The sequence below is a fragment of the Mobula hypostoma genome, chromosome 3 (genome assembly GCF_963921235.1).
Source record: "Mobula hypostoma chromosome 3, sMobHyp1.1, whole genome shotgun sequence".
Taxonomy (NCBI): domain Eukaryota; kingdom Metazoa; phylum Chordata; class Chondrichthyes; order Myliobatiformes; family Myliobatidae; genus Mobula; species Mobula hypostoma.
In genome coordinates, this window is record NC_086099.1 from 51795190 (window position 1) to 51821979 (window position 26790).

General features: G+C 41.8%; 1 long non-coding RNA gene across 1 annotated transcript; it reads left to right on the forward strand.

The window, feature by feature from the left end:
• Positions 1 to 227: 227 nt before the first annotated feature.
• Positions 228 to 17914, forward strand: LOC134343411 (uncharacterized). The gene is made up of 3 exons (XR_010017222.1): positions 228 to 253; positions 438 to 484; positions 16844 to 17914. It is a non-coding gene; the product is annotated as an uncharacterized LOC134343411 (long non-coding RNA).
• The last annotated feature ends 8876 nt before the right edge of the window (positions 17915 to 26790 follow it).

The window sequence follows — 26790 nt, forward strand, 5'->3', positions numbered from 1 at the left end:
GCAAAGAGCTTTAAACCTGCTGGCAACATTTGAAGAAAATTTGAAGGTGATGACTTTTTGCCTGTATACAGTAGATGCAAATATTTTTGAAACTGCTGCCATGGAAATGCATTCCAGTGTAGTTAAATCTGTGCCAAAACAAATTCAGCAATGTTCTTTCCATGCATAGCGGCAGTGGTGTTTAATTAGTAAATACTTAGAATGAGGCAAAATGTGCAACCAGATCTCTTAAATGCTGTGCAGAATTTTTAAAGTAAGTAGTCGGTTTCACTGTCAAATATTAACTCTGCATTTCTTACCATTAATTCACCCTTTTAATTTTTATGAGGCTAAATAAGAAATGTCAAAAATATCTATGAAATAGAAGAGAGCACAACTAGCTTAGTCAAATCATAATGAATAATGATTAGATTTTAAAAGCCTGCATTTTGGATTAGGATCAAAGGACTGAGAAAAGGAAGTATCTGCTGTTCTGAAGTTCTAGGTAAGAATTTTGTATTGTGGATTTAGTTCCAACATTCACAGACAATGATTAAACAATATAGCTGTTTTAAAATGGAGGGAATACCATTTTATAATTGTTGCTATAATGGTAATGCACACAAATTCAAACTATCCAGCATACATTAATTATAAATTATCTTTCCTTTGCAATTGTTTTATTAAAGCCATTTGCTTTTATAACTAAGTCAAAAAATATACATATGTTCTTTCCTGTGTACTTAGATCAAGAATGTGCTACAGCATGATGAATAAGTAATTTTCTTTGTTTCTGATGGAATGGAATGCTGCAATTTGAAAATATTTCTGCATTTGAAAGGAGATTAGTTATAGTATGCTATCTTGAAATAGATGGAAGAGAATAATAAAAAGCATTTGATACAAATTCCTGGACTGTCTGTCAGTTTTAGTTAGTTTTTTAATAATAGGTTTTGCAGCCTTGTTATATTAGGTGCTTTCTGAGACACAGAAGCCCAGAATCAGATGGCCAAACCACATACAGAGTTAGAGAGATTGTGATTTTACTGCCATTGAAAGTTTAGTTAAAGTCTACCAAAAGGGAGGAAGAAAGTTACATTAATGAAGCATTGATTTATGTTAGTCTTACGAATTGCTTGTTATTCTACAATGGATTAATGCAGAGAGCAGCTGTGGATTTTTAGGCAGCACCAATCCAAGCAATTGTTCCAATGTTCCTGTGCCTACTTTTCTGTTGCATCTTGCTAATAATACTTGTACAGGAGAGAGAAAAAAAAACAAGCGTATTCAGGAGATAGCCAGCATGAAAATGGGGAAAACTGAAAACATTCTTTTGTTAATCCATTTGCTGTTTGTAGGCACTGCTAGCAGTGCAATAATTTATTGTCCATCCCTCACTTTCCTTTGAATACTGGTGGTGAACTGTTGGAGCCTTTGGTGGCTAGGGTGCTCCCACACTTCTGTTAGTGAAGGAAATCCAGGAATTTAGTCCTGCAACAATAAAGGAAATATTATTTATTTTCAAGTCAGGGTAGTGTTTCGTGTAGAAGGAAATTTGCAGGTGTTGGCAATCAAACGTACCTCTCCTGATCCTTCTGTGGTAAAGTTCACAGCTGAGGAAAGTGCTACTGAAAAAGCCCAATAGAGTTGCTTTGGTGCTTTTCATTGCAGTTGCATACTATCGGTATTAAATGGAGTGAGTATTTCAGGGGGATGGAGAATGAAACAGTCAAACAGGTTGATTCATCATTGAATCACATAGCAATATGGAATGGAAATGTGCCCTTCAGCTCATCTTATCCATGCTGACAAAGAAGCTCGTCTAGATTGATCTCATTTGGCTCCTAGCCCTCTAAACCTTTCCTATCCAAGTATCTTTTAAATGTTGTTGCTATAACTGCTTCAACAATTTCCTCAGGCAGCTTGTTCCATATACAATGAAAAGGTTGCCCCTTCAGGTCCTTTCTAAAATTTTCCCCTCTCTAAAATCGCTACACTCTCGTTTGTGAGTGAATTTGACCTTTTCTCCTTGACGCGGTGGAGGATGAGAGGTGACCTGATGGAGGTGTATAAGATGATGAGAGGCATTGATCGTGTGGATAGTCAGAGGTTTTTTTTCCCAGAGCTGAAATGGCTAATATGAGAGGGCACAGTTTTAAGGTGCTTGGAAGTAGCTACAGAAGAGATGTCAGGGGTAAGATTTTTACACAGAGAGTGGTGAGTGCGTGGAATGGGCTGCCGGCGACGGTGGTGGAGGCGGATACAATAGGGTCTTTTAAGAAACTCCTGGATAGGTACATGGAGTTTAGAAAAATAGAGGGGTATGGGTAACCCTAGGTAATTTCTAAAGTAAGGACATGTTCGGCACAGCTTTGTGGGCTGTAGGTTTTTCTAGGTTTCTGTGTTTCTAAATCCTGCCAACAATCTTGTATATCTCCTTTGAAATCTTTCCTATAACAGAGAAATGAAAACTGCACACAGTACTCCAGGTGTGGATTCACCAACATCTTCCTAGTTCCTATATTCATTGTCCTGAGTGATGAAGGCCAGCATGCCATATGGCTTCTTGGCCACTCTGACTACTTGTGCAGGGAACTCTACACTTGCTCTTGTAGGTCCCTCTGTTCTACAACAGTCCTCAGGGAGCACTCCAGCTGAAAGTCCTCTCCTGTTGTGACTTCCCATAATGCAGTATCTATGTTGAAACTATTTGCCAATCCTCAGGCCACTTACCTAGCTGATAAAGATCCTCTTAAATCTGTGCATGGCACTGTCCTGATCAGTTGTTCCCTGGTTCCCTTTAACTTTCCTTGATGTCACGATCAGGACCGTTAACACCTTGTTTTCCTTTAATTCATTGTTTTCCCATGTTTCTTGGGCTCTGTAATTAAAGGCACTTGATTCGCAGCTGAACCAGCAGTAATTAGTGTCCGGCTTACAGCTTCTCGGTGCTAGATTGTCACCGGACATCACCTCACGTCACCGAAGCCAGTGCAAGCCAAGTGACATCACTGGAGCAAGTCAAGTCTCCTCTCTGAGGCGAGTGCCAGTAAGTCACCTCTCCTTACAGGAGCAAGCCCGTCAAGTTACCGCGCCTGCTATGCTACCTCGCCAGAGCGGGTCTGTCAAGTTAACCTGCCGGAGTGAGTCAAGAGCCACTGTCTGTAGTTCCGGGACTGAGTCAAGAGCTTGCTGCTATTTGAAGCCACTTCATGCCAAGATAAAGAACTGTCCATCGTTGTTTGGTTTTGTCTCTTCGTGTCTTCACCTCTGCTGGGTAGGTCCGGCCGTTTGCCACTACCCTGAGTGAGGAACTGTCTCTTCATGTTCTGTGTCTGTGTCCTGTATCCGAGGAAGAGTCCCGGCTCTGTGTCCTGTATCCAAGGAAGATTCCTGGCTCTGTGTTCCGATGTTCCGAGTTCCAAGTCCAGGCTCCAATGTTTCGAGTTCCAAGTCCAGGCTCCAATGTTCCGAGTTCCAAGTCCAGGCTCCAGGTCCCGAGTTCCCAGGCCAAGCCCAAGTCCGAGTTTGGGTCCTGAATTCCAAGTTCCCAGGCCAAGCCCAAGCCCAAGTCCAAGTCCAGGTCCCGAGTCCTAGGCTAAGCCCAGGCCCTTAGTCCCAATCTAAGTCCAGGGAGAGAGCCCAACTCCAGCCACATATACTCCCACTTCCACTTCATTCACTCCTTGATGTCTCTCTGTGCAATCCTTGCTTCTCTGCTTTCCTAGTAACTATTAATAACTCTATTTTTGTTAACGAGTTTGTGTCCTGCATTTGGGTCCACCCGCGCTCCGCACTTGTGACAGTATAAACCTACTTCAATGGATGATATTGAGCTACCAAAGTGCAGTTGGAATTGAACTCAGCCAGCCATGCTTGACTTGTATTTTGAACACTGGGAAAGACTTTCCACTTGCCATTTGGTGAGTTTCTCTTTACAGGATACCCAGGCACTTCTCTGTTCATATATCCAACACAATTTATGCAGGTTTATCAGGAATGAAGATTGCATAGTTTGCTGTGGGATCAATACCATCACCATGAATGAAGAAGGGCAGAAGATGGTTAGCTCAAGAAACAAGGTTATGGGTACAACCTCCTCTGGAGGTGTAAATCTAATTGGGCACCACAGTTTTGCTGTGGTCTTGCTACCAGGAATGAACTGGTTGGCTGTTTCAATGGATCCCCTCATGGAATATGTGGGCATCGCATGACATTTCAGCTCACTCTAACACAGAATGTGACATCAGTGTATTTATTCAGTTCTAAAATATTTTACTCCAACCTCAAGAACAATGAGAGATAAACTGAGCAACTTCAATGTGAGTGTCAGAAGAGAATCAGCCTCTGACAAAATGTGATCAGAAAGGAGACAATAGGGAAAGCTAACTCTTGCAGAGTCTCATTCCTGACAAAATGCCTGGACCACTGTTGTGTCATGATCCAACAAACACCCTGTTTCATTCTAAAGGACATCGCCAGTCTTCATGGTAAAATTGCAAATCCAGGCACTGGCACTTGTTAGATTACATCATCTTCAGAGTAGATCACAATGATGCCCACATCACTTGCACCCACTGTGTAATCCACTCTGTTATCTCCATTGACCTGCCATAAAACCAAAAGAAAATCAGTACTACTGACATAAAAGCCTTACCAAAAATCACTTCTCAGATAACTCACAACCCTCAAGTGCCTAAAGTGCCCCAAGTTTCATTATAGTTAGCACCTGGCATGAGACTCTCTGCTCTTCTACCAAAAGGGAAAGAAGGACGAGTTCAATGAGAGCGACTGTAAGATCTAGGAGTTAATTAACTGCAAGCTCAAGATATTCTTGGATGGGAAACTCCACCATGCCTCAAGGGAAATGGAACAACTCTCCAGGCATATAAACATTGAGGTCCAGCAGAAAACTGGATTCAAAAAGTTGATAAAATCTCTAATAACTCTGAATTCCTCGGGCTCTTCAGTGCTTCCAAAACCATCTTTGTTCCAAAGACCCAAAGGCTCAAACTGTTAAGAGCCAAGAATTGAGAGACAGGGAAGAACCTATTGAGAACAAAAAAAACAGTCCACACCCAATAGACAGAACACTTTGAAGAATGCCTCCGATTCTGTCTTCAGCCTGCTTATTTGATGATCAATAAACAGTTATGCTTCTCCATACCATTCTCAGCACCTCAAAGCAACCTTTGCAAAACTGTGCAAACACACTGGTAGGAGAAGTGAAATGTCAACGCTCTGTCTGGGGTCCTGTTGCATGACCTCAGCAATGAGTCCGAGTCACACTGTTGGGCTGACCACATAGTTTTCATGTCCAATACCAGACTCCTAAATCACATACTCTATTCCAAGTTCAAGGACTGTGTTCCTAGCTCAAGCCTCCTTCAAAGAGTAAAAACATCCCTATTGATTTATAGGAATCATGGCAAAATAGAGAAAGAGGATTCAGAGTGACACTGCGAACCCTGTGTCAAGGATGCAGAAAAGACAAGCATGCATGATGAATTGAGTGCACCATTTTCAAAGCTCCCCCGACACTTGTTCCGTCAATCACCTCCTGCCCACCTGTTGCATCGTCTGTAGGATGCACATTGACCTCATCAGTCACCATAACTCACGGACTGGAGTGGAAACAAGTCATCCTGAATTCTAAGGGACCACCAAAGAAGAAATTTATGTGGGTGTTCTAGGTCATTGTTTTTGTTATCATACAGCAAGCAAAAGCAGATCAGAGCCATTTAAAGTTGTTATATGTGAAGTTTGATAGCTAGTTAATGATATCTGGGCAGTTAATTGGATAGCACTAGTCCCTTTGTGTTTTGCTAGGTCAGGGCTGGAGTTGCAAAGTCAGCTCCTAACCAATGGCATCGTCATTACCAATCTACTTCTGTTAGTCCATTCAATGAATGGGCACATCTTCCATATCCCATATGAAAGCCATGTAGTCCCATTACAGGAACAAACACAAAACTTTTGAGACACTCTGATACCACAGCCAGGATGTTTGCTCCACTGGCTCTCAGCATCCAGGCTGACTTCCTCTGACTTAAACCATTGTGGTGGATGGACAAGCACTATCTTTAGACAGAACCTTTGGAGTCAGCCATGTCCCCTTTCCTCAAAGTACAACTGGATCCCTCTCCAATAGGGCAGGGAATGATATTCAATAACAATGATGACTGCTGGTTGATAGAGCAGTAATTAATTGGACTGGATTTGTCTTATTTATCTTGGACAAGACATAGCTGGACAATTTCCCTGTGTTTTCAGATAAGTGCATTTGTTCCAACTGCACTGGAACATCTTGGCAAAAGCACAGGTCTTGGGTACTCCAGCCAGGAGATTTTCTAGTCTCATAGACTTTACTGTATGCAATGTTCTTAATTACCTTTTCACTTCATGTGGAATGGCCCAAGTTAGCTTAAGATGACTTCTGGGATGATGATCTCAGCTAAAGTGAATCATCCCATCAACTATTCAGGCCTAATAAGGCTGCAGATGCCTTATTTTATGTTTATTGGGCTTCAGTACAGTTGAGGGTAGGGATGCTGGTTGGAGCTTCCTCTCCTCAGTTACTGCTTAATTATTCACCACTGTTCAGAACTGGATTATGGCTGGCTGCAAGGATTTAATCTGAACTGTTACTTGTAGGATTACAACATATTCCTTAGCTGTTTTGCATGCATGTTGGATATGGAACAATTAATTTGCACTCAGGAAATCAAACATGGTTAATATACTGACTAGGTAACTTATTTTGTATTTATAGTAAGTAACTTAAAATAAGTATTGGGCGCAGGACTTTAGAAAGAGCTTCACCAGTAATTAAATGGATTTTTACATATTTCTCAGAGCTGACAGTTCATTCAAAAGACAAGGCTCTGCAGCTCTACTCTTTCATCTGAAATGGATTTGCTCATATTTCTTTATGACATATTCATCCAACCCACTGAATCTATTTCAGCTCACAAAGTAATCTCAGCTGCCCAATAATTTTCCCCATAAATTCTTGCCATTTTTCAATAAATTTGATCACCCGCATTACACTGGGGGCAACTTAAATGGGCCAATTAATGCACCAACCTGCATGCCTTTGGGATGTTGGTGAAAACCCCCATGGCCACAGGAGGAGCACACAAACTCTGCGCCAATAGCAGCAGAGGTTAGGACTGAACCTAACTGTGGGACCAGCTGTATTATCCGAGATATTTGTGCTGAGTTCCCTGGAACAGATTTTACAATAGAGAGGAAAATGCCTTCCTTGGTTGTCAGTTGGAGAATGATTTTAATGCAAGGATTAAAATAGGAAAACTTGGATAGTAGAAAACATAGTCACTGGCACCCGCGAAGATACTGCATTTATGGTTTCAGAGATCCACCACAGACCTTGATCTTGATGTCTCAACATGACAGGTTGATCAGAGAATGACACAACCTCTTTGTTAGTACTTTGATATTTTACACCAGCAGTTTGAAGAGAAAAGGTATATGTAGGTCAATGCAGGTTCTCACCGGTCACCGCCATGGTTAATGCTCCAGTGAATCTTCTGACCTGAATCCCCACAGGCATCGTGTAAAATAAGGATTTCTTATATCAAGAAAGAAAGAATTTATAAGCTTTTCTAGTAGGCACCTTGCAAGAAGAAAAGTGGTATCAACAGTTCTCCCTTCTGTGGTAATGGTATCCTTTAAAATAGCATCACAGCATGCTGTTCTTGATCAATGGCATTTGAATTCACACTGATTTAGTTCAGTCAGACAATATAACATCTTGAAAATGTCAGTCTCACTGCATTAAACTTGCCTTACATTTCATATTTTACACTATTGATTTAGAACAGTATGTGGTTGTGTTTGGCGTAACCACTAATTTAAAGCATGAATATCAAGAACATTGAATATTTTAAGTGGTTCAAAGGAATACCACAACTTTACAAAGTCAAATTATCAAAATTGCTAGATGTCAGTTTTACTGGACTGAAATAGCTGAGCCTTCTATGACTCAATCATTTTTATGCTGCTTCAAACAGAAATACACTATGCATATAGGACATTCATAACTTATTTATAGAATTTTTAAAAATCCCAATTACAATAGATTTCTTTTTCTGTGATATAGTTTCATGTTGGATGTTAGTGTCTGGTTGCTTAACCTATTTTTTGTCTGCTCCTGGTTAGCATCCTAAATCAGAATGTTGTGAGTCACTCCAAATGAATCAGTACAGATGAAGTTTGTCACTCCAATGCAGTACTGAGAGAATACTATTCAGTCTGAGGTGTGATTTTTCAGATTAGACGAAGATAAATCTTTCGGGTGGATGTTAAAAGATCTCTCAGCACTACTTCAAAGAAGAGTAACTGTGTGCCTTGTATTGTCATTTCAATATTTATTCCCCAATCTACGTCAGCAAGAGAAACTTATCTTGTCATAGTCTCCTTGCTGATTGTGGGAGCTTACTGGGCCAAAAAACGAGATATTGCTTTTATCATATACATACCACACAATGGAAGTATCCTACAGGGCTATGCAATTTCACAAATAATAAGGATGAAAGAGTTCCTGCTGGTAACGGGGCCCTATTTTCTTCTTTCTTTGACAAAATTGACAGAAACATGATGTTGCAAATGTTGATATTTGCACAATGGGCAAACGTTAGTATAACTGGACAGAAACTTGTCAACCAGAGAAAATACACTTAATACTATTTTCTTACAGTTCCCAAGCAGTTAACATCCATATTAATGATGCCTTGCTAATTCAAATGTAAAATGTGCAAAACTCCAGTAAGTGGCGTAATTAAGTATCATAGAACCTGTTTTGCTAACCTAGTTATGAGTTGACACATTTGCTTTTAGTATACAAACATTTAAAGCTTGTAAGTAATGTCAGTATGTCCTTCAAGGTGCATTTTTGTGGCACAGAATTTCTAAACCCCATCTAATGGGGTCTGCGGCAGTCCTTATAATTGTATTTATATAACTAAACTTGTTTTAAAATTCACCTGCATTTAAGGGTGATTCACTATCAGTGTATCAGATTCTGCCTGAATTGAACTGGAATAATGTAGCAATGTAACATGGGGATGAATAAAACTAGCAAAGCCTTACAAATGTCAACCAGTATCTGAGTTTTCCTGCTGCACTGAAAAAGTAATTGGACAAATGTGGGTTAAATTGCCTGATGAAGTCTGAAGTGCTTGGTAACCTGTGACATTCCACAAATTATTTTGTCTTGTTTTTATGTGCAACTTCACTGCAGACATTTATGAGACAAATCCTCATAAGAATATTAGCTCAGTGGTATGGAATCTTGGTTTTTCATTTCATCTAACAGATTCCTAATCACCCGACATCAATTTTATGCAATTGCTCCATGAGTCAGAAAGAGAAACAGACATTAACACTGGAAATCTGAATTTACATCCACCTCAGTCCTGAATTATCTGGTTACCTTCAGCACACAGCATTCCTGTGCTGAAAAAGATGAAGGAAATTTCTGGCTCAGCACATCTCACTGCTTGTTACACTGGAAGTTGATTTCTTCGATCATTTGATCAATAACAATATGTTCCATCAGAACCCATTTACAAAATTGTATCCCTCCAAATCTCTGAAAAACCACATGTCGCCATTTCATCAAGCAGTAGTTAAAGACCAACTGCTGAGATTTTTTCCAGCATTTACTACTTTTTTTTTATCAATTACTGCTCACTGGATTTGAAAGAATTTTTAAAACTTTAAACATTTTTATTCAATGTTAGCTCTTTTCTTTATAATTTTTCTTTCTTCTCTCATTTTTTTTAATGTTATGGCATTTGAACTATTTACCTAGAAGTCCACTGTCGGACAACAACGGGCACGGAGTGACTTTGCCCATGAAAATGATACTTAGTGCCATCACCACGGATGTACAGCAACACAGCGTTTTGAGATCAGAATCAGGAAAATGGTAGAGGACATATGCCCACCCAACATGACCCACCCTGGCTCTGTGGGCAGATCTTTGAGGAGTTGCACATCTGATCGCTGAGATTCTCCGAAGCTGCCTTCCGGCGCCCCTGCCAGCTGCAGCACTGAGACATGTGGAATCAGTTCACTTCACAGAACCACTTTATCTGTGACAATTAAACTGACAGGCATCATTGTTTACAGATCTAGATCCTTCCAGGCAGCCTCGGGGATTCAGTGGTACATTAACCAAGAAACCGTCAGGACCTATAGCCATGGGGATTCATATCTGCTTTCATAAATCAACGCAATTCATTCATGTCAACATGATTTCCAGGCTGCCTGACCATGGCAGGGAAAGCTGCAAGATATCCTGACTCCACAGGTGATCCTCCACAGAGTGCCATGTCACTAAAGGTGCCAACTAAACAGCAGCTACTTATTATTCCTTTCCCTGGTCATTTTGCTCATCTATTCTAAATGACTTTCTATCTCCTCTATTAGCCCTGCAAGAGACTTCGGAGGAAAGCAACAAGGAGAAAGAGTAAGCCATTTACCCTTCCAGTCTTCGTTACCTATCAAAATAATAGCTGATTATTTACCTCACTCCAAATTTCCTAAACTATCCCCAAACTTCCCATAATCTCCTAAATCTATTGATGTCTCTCGATGGCATGGATGGAGGGGTGTGGAGGACTATGGTCCGAGCACATGTCAATGGGACTAGGCAGAATAACAGTTTGGCAAGGACCAGATGGACTGAAGTGGCTGTTTCTGTGTTGAAGCTATCTATGACCCAGTTTTAAATGAAATTAAGTAAGGAGCCTTCACAGATCTCCCAGGTCGAGAACTGCAAAGATTCATGGCCCTTGAAGTGAAGAAACCTCTCATCTCAGTCCTTAATGGTCTCTTCCATTCCAAGTCTTTGACTGTTGGATCCATATTTCTTAGTCAGGGGAAACAGCTTCCCTGCATCCACATCGTAGTGTCATGTGAGAATCCCACAAGTTTCTAAGAGATCACTTTACATTACTCCTAACTCCAGAGAATACAGGCACATTCCTCCAATCTCTTCCCATACGACACAACAACCATCCCCAAAAGCAGTCCAGTGAACATTTGCTGCACTCCCTCAATGTTATCAGGGAGGCCAGTACATTCGATCATCAAGCATTACAGCACAGGACAAGCCCTTCAGCCCACAATGTCTATGCCAAACACAATGCTAATTAAGTCTCTTCTGTCTACACATGATCCTTATCCCTCCAATTGCTGCATATTTGTGTGCTTACCTAAAAGATTCCAAAATGTCACTATCATATCCACTTCCACCAGTACCCCTGGCAGCCCATTTCTCTATTTTTAAAAGAAAACTTGCCCAACACATCACTTATAAACTTTCCTTAAATAAATATCCTCTAAAATTTGACATTTTTATTCTGGGAAATAGATTCTGACTGCCTTCCCTATTTATCTCATGGCTCACACAGAGGGCACAGTTTTAAGATGCTTGGAAGTAGATACAGGGGGATGTCAGGGGTAAGTTTCTACGCAGAGAGTGGTGAGCGCATGGAATGGGCTGCTGGCGACTATGGTGGAGGAGGATACAATAGAGTCTTTTAAGAGACTCCTGGATAGGTACATGAAGCTTAAAAAAGTAGAGGGCTATGGGTAACCCTAGGTAATTTCTAAAGTATGTACGTGTTTGGCACAGCATTGTGGCAAAAGGGCCTGTATTGTGCTTTAGGTTTTCTATGTTTCTATGTTTCTATTACAGATTTCAGAATTTTCTAAACACTTATCAGGTCTCCCCTTGGACTCTGACACTCCAGAACAATCATCTCAAGTTTGTCCACTCTCTCATTAGAGCACATGCCCTCTAATCCAAACACCATCCTGGTAAACCTCTTCTGTATGCCGTCCAAAGCCAACACATCCTTCCGGTAATATGGCGACTAGGATGGTACACCATACTCCAAGTGAGGCGGAACTAAAGCCTCATATAGCTGCCGCATGAATTCCCAATTCTTATACTCAATGCCCCCATCAATGAAGACAAGTATACTATACCCCTTCTTGGATGTGTGGTAAGTTGAGTGAGAGAAGAATAAAAAAAATAGATTGAAATAAGGTCGATGTAAATGGGGTTGTCCAATCTCAGTTGACGGAAGGGCCTATATCCATGATATATAGATCTTTCTGATCTCATAATTCTATGCCATCCAATCAGATGGAATTTACATGTGATCCCTTTAAACCATTCAGACCTTGGCAAAGAGGAGTTGATGTCAGTTACCCACATTGTGATGTGATTGAATTTTGGTTTGAAAGAGTTAAGTGGTGGAGCCCACTGTGAGCAGGAGAGAAAGATTGCAATGACCTTGTCAATCAGCTTAAGTGTTTGCTTTGTCTGTTTGCAGGGTTTGCTAACACAATAACAATGGAGGAGTCTTCATGCACAGAAAGTTAATACTTGCTCTTTGGAAAACAAGTAAATGCAGTAAAAATAAATTTCAACGTTTGCAGTGGAATACTGGATAGATTTGTGCGTAGATAAAGTATCCCTTTCCTACTTTAGCAATCATTTGTTCACTGTTTTCTTTGAAATAACAAAGAGCTACATTAGTGTATGGTAAACCTCAGCACACTAAATTCTATCTCATTCCCAAAGCTGAAAAATAGTTGCTGCCTCTCCAGCTGCTGGCTAGGCAAAATAATTGAGCGGTTAGCCTCACAATGCAGAGTAGCCTGAACTGGGTATTTATTTATCACTGTAAACATTTATCATCAATGAACCACAGCGCAGTGGAACTGTGGGCTAAATTATTTTTTTAAATTGTGCATAGCATGTACTGATATTATACTTCACAAACCAAAGTATTAAAAACAGATTTGGCACATTCCTGTTTCTTTGTTTCACTTTGGCAATTATACATAAATGTAATATCTCTCATAATCATACTTTCATTTCCTTATCCAACAAATCATTACTGTTGTTAACTCCATACCCTCTGAAACTGAAATAAATTCAAACTAATTTCAATTTCAAAAGACTGTAATTCCCGCAAAGATATCCCATAATGCTTCTCAGAGCTATCACGGTGAGTATATGGAGGATGTTGTTATTTTCCGGAAGTTTTAAAACAGAGTTCAAAGCACTGTAATGCTCACAATGGAAAGCAATGCAATTAAATTTACAGGAAATGACAGATCGATATTGAAAACCAAATGTCACTTTTCTAGTATCACGAAATTTATGAAGATATGGCATGTTCTCTTAACAGATCAGTATAAACTGTAAAACTGTGTTGTCTGTTCTCTCTAATTACATCAATGTCATTTTTCTGGCAGACGAGGCGTTATAGGGAATTGTGTTAATGAGTTGCGAAGTTACAGTTTTCAGATTATGTTATGTGTGTGCCATGAAGAAGATCTCTGATTGAGATGTGTGGTGATGGAATGGTAATGGTTACCATTTTAAACTATATATATATATAGTGTTCACGCGGGGAATTCTGCAGATGCTGGAAATTCAAGCAACACACATCAAAGCTGGAAATTGTAAAGATGAAGCCACACTCAGGTTGGAGGAACAACACCTTATATTCCGTTTGGGTAGCCTCCAACCTGATGGTATGAACATTGACTTCTCTAACTTCCGCTAATGCCCCACCTCCCCCACGTACCCATCCATTATTTATTTATATACACACATTCTTTCTCTCTCTCTCTCCTTTTTCTCCCTCTGTCCCTCTGGGTTTCCCCCCCCCCTCCCTTTTCCTTATCCATGGGCCTACTGTCCCATGATCCTCTCATATCCCTTTTGCCAGTCACCTTTCCAGCTCTTGGCTCCATCCCTCCCCCTCTTGTCTTCTATCATTTTGGATCTCCCCCTCCCCCTCCCACTTTGAAATCTCTTACTAGCTCTTCCTTCAGTTAGTCCTGACAGAGGGTGTCGGCCCGAAACGTTGACTGTACCTCTTCCTAGAGATGCTGCCTGGCCTGCTGCGTTCACCAGCAACTTTGATGTGTGTTGCATATATATAGTGTTCTTTTCTTATAAGCATTTCCATAAATTATCAGTGTTAGCATGGAAGTAAAACCAGAAGCTTTACCCTTATAGTGGATGTGCAAATTGACAATAGGACAGAGGTTCTCTGCACCTAGTAACGTATTAAATATTGTATATCTCTTACCTACCTTTATACCAGTTTAAAGAAAATATGGCTGGTGTAAAAATACACTGGAAATGACTGCTCTTGAATATCATCCATGTATCTGGAGAAAGTCAAGTGTCAACGTGAAAGTCAGAGCAAGATCTGCTTTAATATTTTCATGGAGCTTCTGAAATGAAAGAAAAATTAAAGCAGTTTGGAAATGACCTATGATTTGTTGTACAGAGCAGAGCTACATCCTCACTTCCATTGTTTTCTGTAATTGTTAGTTGTAAATCTGCTTGAGGAACTTGCATATCAGACTTCTAATGTTGTTTGAAGTTGAAATTTATTCAGGATGCAGGTACAGGCAAGTTTGCTCAGGTTATAATATATAGACATCCGTTAGACCTGTGAGACCATGGATTTGCTCCTTGGAAGGTTTCCAGAGCGCAGGCCTGGGCAAGGTTGTATGGAAGACCGACAATTGCCCATGCTGCAAGTCCTCCTCTCCACACCACCGACGTTGTCCAAGGGAAGGGCACTAGGGCCAATACACCAGTGCCAAGCTGTATCACGTTATAAACAGATATTGGTTCAGTAAGTTCTGTGGGGGACAATGTTGTATTGGAAGTTATAATATGGTTAAAAGTTATATATCTTCTTGACTGTGATTCTGGAACTGCTGGAGCCGGTGTTTTGCTGGTTTGATTGTTTGGGTGCTTCAGCACTCTGCAGTCTCTGAGAGGATTCCGGGTGCCAGCGGCAGCGTGGCAGAGCCTCGTGGTGAGAAGGCTGCAGGATGGCCCTTGAGCCGCTGTTTGACCCCATTTCGGTGATCATAGCTTCCATTGTTCTCCGATTAAAGCGACAAGGGTGATTGAAACATCAAGGTGAGTGCAGAAGTTTGGAGAACGTTTGGGTATTCCAGCGCTCTGCAGTCTCTGAGAGGATTCTGATTCCGGGAGGCAGAAGCAGCGGGCACGAACCTCATAGTGGCAGGCTGCAGGATGAAGTGCAAGAGCTCCATTTTCCCAATTAGCGCTTCCATTGTTTGCTGATAAAAGCGAGGAGGGAGGTTGAAGCATTGAAGTGAATGCAGAGGGTGAGGTCCGGTTGCTTGCCTTTTGATTGGCTGTTCAGTACCAGAGAGGGGAGAGCCTGTCGCCAAACCTGGAGAGTGTTGTCCAGATTTTTCTATGTTTCGGATGTGGACTTGGAGTTACAGACTCTTTTTTTCAGTTTTATAGTTCTTGTAATCTGTGTTTGTTTTGCCCAATCTTCTTGTTTTTTTATGTGCGGGGAGGGGGATTTGGGGGTCAATGTGCCTAATACATTTTGTTTTACTTGGTGCGGAAGGAGGGAGTTAGGGATTGATGATCGTGCCACATTCCTGTTCTTCCTTGGTTTCATGGCTACTCGGAGAATTGAACGATTTCAGAGTTGTACACTTTGATAACAAAATTAACCTTTGGAAAGGAAGGTCAAGTTGTTTTGCTTCTCCAGGGTTAAGGAACTGCAGCCACCCCCTCTGCTGCCAATGGAAAGTCAATCCATGACAGGAATGTCAATGGCTCAGGATCCATCTTGGAGTCAGAATTATTAAAGAGGGCTGACTTTTCAAAACAAAGGTGGGGAGGAAATTCTTCAACCAGGGGATGCTGAAACTTCATGATGCTCTACTCAAGACAGCCCTGGAAACGCTTTGCATCATACACAGGAGTTGAAGAAGAAGGGTGGGGGCAATTACCGGAAGTTCGAGAAATCAATGTTCCTGGCATCAGGGTTGGACTACTCAAACAGAATATAAGGTGTTGCTCCTCCAACCTGATTGTGGCCACATTGTGGCAGTAGAAGAGGCCTTGGACTCACATATCGGAATGGAAATTGGAAGTAGAATTGAAATGGGTGGCCACTGGGCAATCCCTCTTTTTCTGGAGGATGGACATCCCACATTCCCATTTTCTTCTCTCATCTTATCTCCTTACCTGCCCATCACCACCCTCTGGTGCTCTTCCATATCTTTCATGAGCTTCTGTCCTCTCCTATTAGACACCCACTTCTCCAGCTCTTTACCTTTCTCCTGAAAGATTTGGCCTGAAACATTGATGGTTTAATCTTTTTCATAGATGTTGCCTGGCCTGCTGAGTTCCTCCAGCATTTTGTGTGTGTTACTATTTCATTAAGCCACCATGTTATACATATGCTCCTCACTTAAAGTAAAGATGAACTAAGACATATTCTCCTGGGCTCCCAACTTTTTCTTGCAATTAGATTTTTTAATGCTTTGAAGCTACAAAACATAACAGTAGGATCAAAGGTGAAGTGGGTCAGTAACTTTGTCAAGTCACTTTTTATTGTTATTTTGACCATAACTGCTGGTACAGTACACAGTAAAAACGAGACAACGTTTCTCAGGACCATGGTGCTACATGAACAATACAAAAACTACACTGAACTACGTAAAACAACACAAAACTACACCAGACTACAGGCCTACCCAGGACTGCATAAAATGCACAAAACAGGGCAGGCGTTACAATAAATAATAAACAAGACAATAAGCACAGTAGAGGGCAGTAGGTTGGTGTCAGTCCAGGCTCTGGGTATTGAGGAGTCTGATGGCTTGGGAGGAGAAACTGTTACACAGTCTGGTCGTGAGAGCCCGAATGCTTTGGTGCCTTTTGCCAGATGACAGGAGGGAGAAGAGTTTGTATGAGGGGTGTCTGGGGTCCTTCATAATGCTGTTTGCTTTGTAGATGCAGCATGTGGTGTAAATGTCTGTGATGGCGGGAAGAGAGACCCTGATGATCTTCTCAGCTGACCTCACTATCCGCTGCAGGGTCTTGTGATCCGAGATGGTGCAATTTCCGAACCAGGCAGTGATGCAGTTGCTCAGGATGCTCTCAATACAACCTCTATAGAATGTGGTGAGGATGGAGGGGGTGGTGGGGAGATGGACTTTTCTCAGCCTTCGCAGAAAGTAGAGATGCTGCTGGGCTTTCTTTGCTGTGGATCTGGTTTTGAGGAACCAGGTGAGTTTCTCCGCCAGGTGAACACCAAGAAATTCCTCAGCGTTATCATTTCAGAGGACCTGTCTTGGGCCCAGCATGTAAGTACAATTATGAAGAAAGCACAGCAGTGCCTCTGCTTCCTTAGAAGTTTGCAAAGATTTGGCATGACATCTACTATTTTGACAAGCTTCTGTAGATGTGTGGCAGACAGTGTATTGCCCAGTGGCATCACAACCTGGTATGGAAACACCAATGTCCTTGAATAGAAAATCCGACAATAAGGAATGGATATGGCCTAGTCCATCACAGGTAAAAACCTACCTCTCCATTGAGCACATCTACTTGGAGTGTTGCGACAGGAAAGCAGCATACACAATCAAGGACCTCCACCACCCAAGTCATACTCTCTTCTCACGGCCACCATTAGGGATAAGGTACTGAAGCCTCAGGACTCACACCATCAGATCCAGGAATAATTATTACCCTCAACCATCGGGCTCTTGAACCGGTGGGGATAACTTCATTCAGCTCCACTTGCCCTATCACTGATCTATTCCCACACCCTATGGACTTTTGATAGGTTCTTGACTGGACACGGCATTAAAGGTTATGGGGAGAAGGCCGGGAACTGGGATGAGGAGGAGAAAAAAAGCATCAGCCATGATTGGGCCAGATGGCCTGATCCTGCTGTTATATTTTATGGTCTTATGGACTCACTTTGAAGGACTATTCATCTCATGTTCTTCATATTTATTGCTTGGTACTATTATTTCTGCCTTTTGTATATGCCCAATTTGTTGTCTTTTGCACATAGTTTATTTTTTCTGCCTCGTTGGTTACGTTTTTTTTTACTGATTCTATTATGGTTCTTCGATTTACTGAATATGCTTCAAGGAAACAAATCTCAGGTTTGCATATGGTAATGTTGTTACGAGAATACACATAAAATTAAGATGTTTGCTGGCCTGGGCTAGCATCAGTGGCATCAGCAATTGGTCTGCCACCTGCCCTCAGGGGAAGGAGAGATAAGGAACAATGGAGCAGCGTCTGGAGATGTGTAATGAAGGGATGTGGGAGGGAGAGCTGTCTGGAGCGGCTCCCCCCTTTGAACCCTGAACTGTTTGAAGTGATGGACAGGCGATACCCCAGCAGGGGGATAAAAAGGGACAGGTTCGCTAAGACAGACACACACGCCACCCGAGGTAACGAGACCCTGGAAGCGGTGCGCTTCTCACGAGTGGGTGAGAAGTACCGGACAACGACAAGGGTGGAAAGGTACGATCAGCGGGAACCCGGTGTGTGTCCGCCCTTGCCTGGGTGCCGGGTTCACTGCAGAGGATCGACCGCATCTGGAGGAGGGGTCACAGTCGGTGACCTCAGGTGACATCACCAAGGACCTGCCCAAAAGCTGTTTGTGAGCCATCTCGCTGGTCTGTGAGCCATCCCGCTGGTCTGTGAGTGAAGCAGTGTTCTGAATGATCAGTTGTTCCTATTCTGTCTCTCTTCCCCCACCTTGTCCATCGCCATGGCAACGATTACTGCGAACTGAACTACAAACTGGACTGAACTTTGAGTCATTTTGAAATTGGTCATTTACCCCTAGACAACGATAGAGCTTGATTGATGCTGTTATCTTAATTCTGTGCACATGTGTGGTTATCATTGTTGAATTGTTGCATTTATTATCCTTTCGATTACTGTGTTGCTTGTTTCTTTAATAAAACTTTCTTAGTTCTAGTACTCCAGACTCCAACTGAGTGATCCATTTCTGCTGGTTTGGCAACCCAGTTACGGGGTACGTAACAATGTATATGTACTTTGATAGAAAATTCACTTTGAATTTTGAACTTTGAACTATATTCAAAATATTAAAGTTAATTATGTGATTATAGTAATTTCTGTAAATCATTTATTGTTATCTTTGTGTTGAAGAACTATAAAACCTCATGTCAGGAGAGTGAGATGTCCTGGAGGTCTGTGTGTGAATAAAGAATTCAATATTTCCAAATTACAGCTTCTGTGTGGTCCAGTTTTAGTTAGTCACAACAATTTATGCCTCTACGCTAAGGAAATGTTGAAACGTGTCAGATGAGACATTGCACCAGAACCTCCATTTGTTCTCTCAGATACAGTATAGTAACTGGTCCCTTAGCACATTTCAAGAAACAGGAAATTACCCCTGCTCTCCTATCTAATAATGACTCTCAAATGAAATCAACAATAACAAAGATGCAGGCTAATATCAATTTCCTATTTTTGGGAACTTGCTCTGCATCTACTGGATACAGCAGCTCTTGCATCAGAAGCACGATGACAAGGTTCAAAACCCTTCATAAGGAGCATTGAGCTGACCTGTGACCCCAAAAGGTGCCATATTAAGGTAAATGAGGCACTCTGGCATTGTTAAGGCACAGTTCAGAGATGGAGTGGAAGTAATTTTATTGTTTGTGCCTTAACCTTTTTTCTCTCTTACGTATTCCAACAAATTTACCACCATTGATGCTGCCCTCAACCGCATCTCTACCGTCTCTCGGACATCTGTACTCACCCCACTGTCCTGCCATCTTAACAGGGATAGAGTTCCTCTTGTCCTCTCCTACCACTTCCATCAGCCTCTTGCATCCAACATATCACTCTCCACAACTTCCACCATCTTCAATGGAATCCTACCACCAAACCCATCTTTTCCTCCCTCCTACTTTCCATTATCCGTAGGGATTGCTCCCGCCATGACTCCCTTGTTCTTTCATCCCTCCACACTGATCTCTCTCCTGGCAAAAATCTCTGCAAGTTCAAAGGTTCATGTATTTTCAGAGTATACAATTCTGAATTTCTTCTACTCTGGGTAGCCATGAAACCAAGAAAGAAAAAGGAAGGCAGCATAATCATCAACCTCCAAATCCCCCTCCCCCAACAAAAAATGATCAAAAGCAGAGCAGGAATATCAACCCCCAAATGCCTCCCACCCCATACAAAAAAACAACCAAAATGGAACAGACACATTGACTCCCAAATCCCTCCTCCTGCACAAAAAGAGAGGAGAAAGATCGGGTGGAATATACAGAATATAAAAAAACTATAAGACTGAGAAAATTAATTAGTCCAAGTTCATACCCAAAATGTAGAAGACCTGGGTAACATTCTCCGGGTGCAGCTTCAGGCTCTCCTCTCTCCAGTAGTAGAACAATTACCTTCCGCATTTGCCTCAATGTTTCGACTGCAGAATTCTGGAACACCCAAATGATCTCCAAACAACAAATTACATGCTCCAACATTGCCAGAATCACATCTAAGATGAAAAAAGAAGTGTAATATATATGATTTCATGGTCTATCCAGAGGATGTCAACCGAAAGAGCATGGTATTCAGGCGCCATCTTGACCTACATCAAGTGACAGAATTCATCTCCTCCCTCACCTCCATTCAGTGCACAAAATAATCCATCCAGGTGAGGGAACACTTCATATGCAAATCTGCTGGGGTCGTCTGTCGTATCCAGTGCTCCTAATGCGGCCTTCTCTACTTTAGTGAGATCCGACATAAACTGGGGGACTGCTTTTTTTGAACAACTCTGCTCCATCTGCTAAAAATGGAAATTCCCAGTGGCCATCCATTTTGATTCTTATCCCCATTCCTGTTCCAACATGTCAGTCCATGGCTTCCTCATTTGCCATAATGAGGCCACTCTCAGCGTGGAGGAGCAACACCTCATAATCCCTCTAGGTAGCCTCCAATTTGGTGGCATGAACATCAATTTCTCCTTTGGGAATTTTTTTTAATCTCCCCTTTCCTCATTCTTCTATTCCCACTCTAGCCCCTATCTCTTTTCCTCACCTGGCTGTCTCCTGACCCTGGTCCCCCTCTTTTTTCCCCTTTCTCCTATAATCCACTCTCCTCTCCTATCAGATTACTTCTTTTCCAGCTCTTTAACTTTCCCACCCACCTGGCTTCACTTATCACCTTCAATTATCATCCTCTCCCCATCTTTTTATTCTGGCATCTTTCCCCTTCCCTTCCATTCCTGAATAAGTCTCGGAGTGAGACGTTCTTCATTTCCATAGCTGCTGCTTGAACAGCTGAGTTCCCATAGCATCTTATGTGTGTTGCTCTAGATTTCCAGCACCTGCAGAATCTCTTGCTTTCCCAACAAATTCTCTGCAATATTACCAGCTCGTGGGGGGATACACAAACTGCAGTCCAAAATGCATCATTCACCAAGCTAGGGTGGATGTCGAGCGGATGTTTCCTATGGTGGCGGCATACAGAACCAGAGGGCACAGCCTCAAAACTGAGGGGCCACCTTTTAGAACAAAGGTAAGGAGAATTTGTTTTAAAAGTCAAAGAGCAGTGTGTCTGTGGAATGCTCTGCCACAGACTGTGGTGGGGGCCAAGCCCATGGTTATACTTAAGGTGGAAGTTGATAGTTTTCTGATCAGTCAGGGCATCAAAGGATATGGCGAGAAAGAAGGTGTGTGGGGCTGAGTGGGATCTTGGATCAGCCATGATGGAATTGCAGAACCAAATCAATAGGCTGAATGTCCTAATTTTGCTCCTATGTCTTATTCCCCTGCTTCTATCCTGAAGAATGTATTCGAACTATGTCTAATGCAAAGGAGAAATCGAACCACAGTTTTGGTTGCCCTCTCCTAAATATATAAACTCTATTCTATCTGTAGTTCACTAACCAACCAAACTGACAGTTTCTCTGAAAAGTAAAGGTAAAGGAGCCAGTAAAACAGAAAGACAAGGGTCCAGTTTCAACTCCATCCATGCAGCTTGTGAGATTCAATGTTCACAGAAATGAGTAATGATTTTTCAGTCGCAAAAAAAAACTGTGTCACAGGCTTGTGGAAAACAAAGACAAACTGTTGTTTTTTCAGAAGTCAGCCTTGTGAATTATTCTGATTTGATTGACAGTATAGCTAAAGTGATCTGTTGTCATCCAAATATGAAAGGTGATGCAGTGATTGCTTCAGAACCATGGTAACTGTGTTCAAATTTTATTCAGTCTGCATTCTGTTCAGGGGAAAAAAAGAATCAAAAAAGAATCAATCTTTACAAACTGGTGACCTATGCAGAATGCAGCAGTTACTGTGAAGAACACTCAATGCTGAGAGCACCCAGCTCCTTTTCGGTTCAGTTGTGAAAGTGGTTACTCAGTGCTTGAGGCAGTGAAAGGGAGCTGAACGATCTCTCCATATATTCACATCCTCAGCAGCACTTCTGAGAATCTGTAAGACCACCAGTTTGTGGTTGTGTTTCTGGAATCTGGCCATCTTCTCATCAGAGCACATATTTTTGATATTTCAAAAATATCACATCACATCTTTATAATTCATTGCAGAATATCATTGGGTCAATGTGCAAAGATCTGAACGTGACATATATTGCAGGCGTATTAACCTACTGGCAATTAACACTGTTCAGGTTAAATCTATGACCTTGTTTCAAGTTCATTACGAGCTGACGCTTCAGTCTGCTCCCTGGCATGTTTGCTGAGTTCATCAAATGCACCACAGTGCAGTGTACTGCAGACTGTGGGAGTTTAATCTGCCACCGTTGTTTCTGTGTGTTGATCACTTTGTGTGAAATACAAAACTATTCCTTTCCCAAAGCAGGGAGATGATACCTTGCATTATGTTTAGTGAAAAGTCTGCACCTTTGGATCATTTTGACTGGTGGGCAATGGGAGAATTGACAAAGTGACACAAAGGTGGTATGAATCTAGGAGGAATTTCTGCCAACTCACTTAAGATTTACTAATAGTAAGCTGATATATTTCCTGTTAAAGTTTATAGGGGCCCAAAGCATTTCCAACACAATTCCCATGTTTTTTTTAATTTTTCTGCATCTATCTAGAATAAAGGAAGCAAACACAAGAATGTATTTGGAGTTTTCTGCTTGTAAAATTTGCTGTACTTTTCAGCACAATCAGTGCGAAATTGGTATTGGTCCACAGCCTATTAATGCCAATAACAAAACAGCTACAAATTAAGTGGTTTGTAAACTAGGTTGCTGATTTACTATTATCTATATGGCATTATGACTACAAAGAAAAAATTGATCGACAGTTCTTTTCAGTATTTTTAACTGCATTATAAACCAAGACTTGAAATTTATATTCCATTTTCAGGAAGACTTATGAGAAGATGACTGCCGCATGCACCCAGATATTTCCAGGTTTGTTGCTGCCTTCTGAGAAGGCACTACATCTACACATTTGGACATTTACCACCACTGTCCCTTAGGGCTCAGACAGGTGCAGGCACTCATCATTCTAAACCTAGAATTAGGTTACTAGGAGAATTATAAATGAGAGCAGGCAATGTGAAGGGGAACAGAGAGAAGAACACTGGCCTTGTGTAAGGGGCTGTCATAAGGGGGATGCACTGAAAACAGACCCAAATGCAAGACACAGATACTGAAGTACTAGGAACAGGACAGAACTTGAGACGAGAGTTAGGGACATGACTGGATGCAGACTAGGAGCTGGGACAAGAACACAGACTTGGGCTAGGACATTGGCTAGGCAAGTGGGACCAGGACAAGGAACAGGAAACTAGGATATTGGGCTTGAACTCTGAGCCGGAGACTGGACAAGAACCCAGAACCTGGGTCTTGACTTGGGCTCAGACCCTGGAACTAGGCGAGGACATGACATGGCTACAGGACTGGACATGGCTTGGGTACCTCACGGCTTGGGTTCGGACTCTGAGCCAGAGACTGGACAAAGACCCAGAACCTGGGTCTTGACTCGGGCTTGGACTCTAGAACTCGGTGAAGACATGATGTAGTCTTGGGAGACAGGACTAGGCGAGGCTACAGGACAGAACGAGAGACTACTGGGCAAGACAAAGGAACTCCAGCACAGGACGAGGCACATGGACAGGACGTGTACACAAAGCCTTGACTTGATACTCAGGAACAGCCGAGCCTTGGACTTGGTGTGACAGGAACCTCGGAACCTTGGACTTGGGACGACAGGAACACAGAACACAGAGCCTTGGTCTGGGAGAGGACAGGAACACAGAGCCTTGGTCTAGAGCACAGGAGCACAGAGCCTTGGACTTGAGAAACAGGAACACAGGGACACGAAACACAGAGCCAGGACCCCTTCTTGGGAACAGGACTTGGGGCCGGGTCTCTTCGCAGAATGCTGAACATGACGAGACGGTTCCCAACACTAGGTAGTGGCAAACGGCTGGACCTACTTAGTGAAGGCATGGACACAGAGACAGTTTCAACTTGACAACAGACAGTTTCTTATTTTGACACGGCAAGGCTCCGGTCTTGCTCCAGTGGTTGAACTTGACAAGGTTGCAGGGCAAGGCTCCAGACGGAATGGGAAGGGAAGGGAACAGTCCAGCCTCAGGGTAATGGCAAAGACAGACTGACTTACCCTACAGAGGCAAGGATGGGATACTGACAAGACAAACCAGCAACCACACTCAACCCCAGGGCCACTTTATTCCCAGCCCCAAGATGAGCATCAGGTGCCTATGATTAAGTCCAACTGAAACAAGGGACAGTCGGAAGACCTGGAGTCCAGAGTCCACAGACCAGACCATGAACCAGAATGCGGACTTCATGGACCGGACCATGACAGGAGCAGTGATCAGATAAGTAGCCAGAGGGGTGGGAATCAGGGTCCTCAGTGTTTCAGAGATTAAAGTCCTGGGGTGATGGTGGGAATGGGTGATGACGAATGGGGTAGAAAGTGGTGGAAGAAGGTTTTAGCTTCAGAAATCAATAGGTTTGCTACTTAAGAATAAGTCAAGTTGAGTTTATTGTCATGTGCACAAGTGCAGCAAAAAGAGGTGCAATGAAAAACTTATTTGCAGTAGCATCACAGACACATAGATTCAGACAACAACACACAGAACATAAATGATACCTTAGTTATACAACATAGTGAAGAAGAAAAGGACTTTGCAAAGCAAGTTGTTTGTGCATAAAACTTCAAGTCCATGGTAGTGCAAGAGGGGTCTAATACTGAGGTAGGGTTAGAGTTATGCAGGTTGGTTCAAGAACTTGATGCTTGTAGGAAATTATTCCTGAACCTAGTGGTGTGGAACTTTGGACTTTTATACCTCTTGCCTGATAGTAGCAGTGAGAAGAAGGAGTGATCCAGATGGTGGGAATTCTTGATGATACCCTCTGTCTTCTTAACAAAGTTTTCTGGGGATTACAGGAGATTATCTGGGAGACAGTGTGATCTGATGGATTGAAGATAGGAATGGGACAGAGCTGACTCGGATTCTAGTACAACACTTTGATTAAAGTATACTAAGTTGTGCAATTGGATGCATTTGTCTGCCTTGGGAGGCATTAACCAAGGGTTAGCCAAGAGTTAAGTAAGATCGACTTTCCATCATGTTACGCAAAATCAAATTAACTCAGTCATATTTCTAGGCCAGCAAGCTTTCTGTTCTCCTGCAGATGCTGCTCAACCTGTTGAGTTCCTCCATTTGTTTCTGAGAAATCTGTCAGTGTTGGATGGTGAGAAATCTACCATTAAGGGATGTATTGTACTTCCTATTTGACTGCCTTAAGTCCCTTCCAATAAGAACTGAAAATGGTAATGAAATTCCTGGCAGAAAAGTAAATTGGATTTTATTGCTAACTGAGGGAACAAATATCACTATTTCAAATATTTGATAAATTCACTCAGATTTTAGTAACTGAGAATCAAATGTACATTATCATTTTTCCCATTTGGCTGTTTCACCACTTAGCAGTTAATGGTGTGAATTAATTTTAACAATACCATGAATAAAAAAATTAAAGCAGCTAGACTTTCAACTTTTCTATCTTTGCAGCTGAGTGCCAAATTTAAATTTGCAAATTTCTTCAGTGTTGTTCTTTCTTTGTATCACATACCAGAAGCGCCACAGTAATTCTATTTATATGTGTATTTACTCTGCAGCCCCAACAAAGCAATATTAGCGGAATGAAAGCATTTCCAAAGAATATCTGGGTCTGCATTACCTTACCACTCTAGACATGTCAAATTTATATTGTGATCATCCGCAGTAAAAAAGGTTGCAGCTACCACGTCATATATTTTGATTAAAATATTAATTCAAATATTGAGAGTCCCAAGGCAAAATCAGTAGTGCGCAACTCAGTAGAAAAAAAGGTAATCTGGTACAATTATTTAAAATTCAGTGCAGATATATGGTTAGTATTTTTTGAAATAGTTGGACATTTAATGCATTTATATGGCTATCTTCTCTCTACTCTTTGAAGAGAGGGATAAAACATTTGAAATATATTGATTTATTTGAAACATCTTAATGCCATCTTTAAAATAATAATAGTGGTGATCATTACTAGAGAAATGCAATCTCTAAATTTCCACAGAGATAATCACAGTCTACTTTGCGCTGAGAGATAGAATATAGAGCAAAGAGAAGTACAAAATAGGAGTAGGCCCTCGAGTCAACCACATCATGAAGGCAATCTACCTAATCCCATCTTCCTGCTCATGGGCTGTATCCCTCTCTTCTCTGTAGTTTATGTTTCTGTCCAAATGCCTCTTAAGTGTTGCTGTAGTATTTGCTTCTAACACTTCCCCTTACTGTAGATTCCATTTTCTCTGTAAAAGTGCTTTCGTTGCACATCTTTTTAAAATGTTGCCCTCTCACCCTAAAGCTATGCCCTTTAGTGATTGACACTTGCACCCTGGGTAG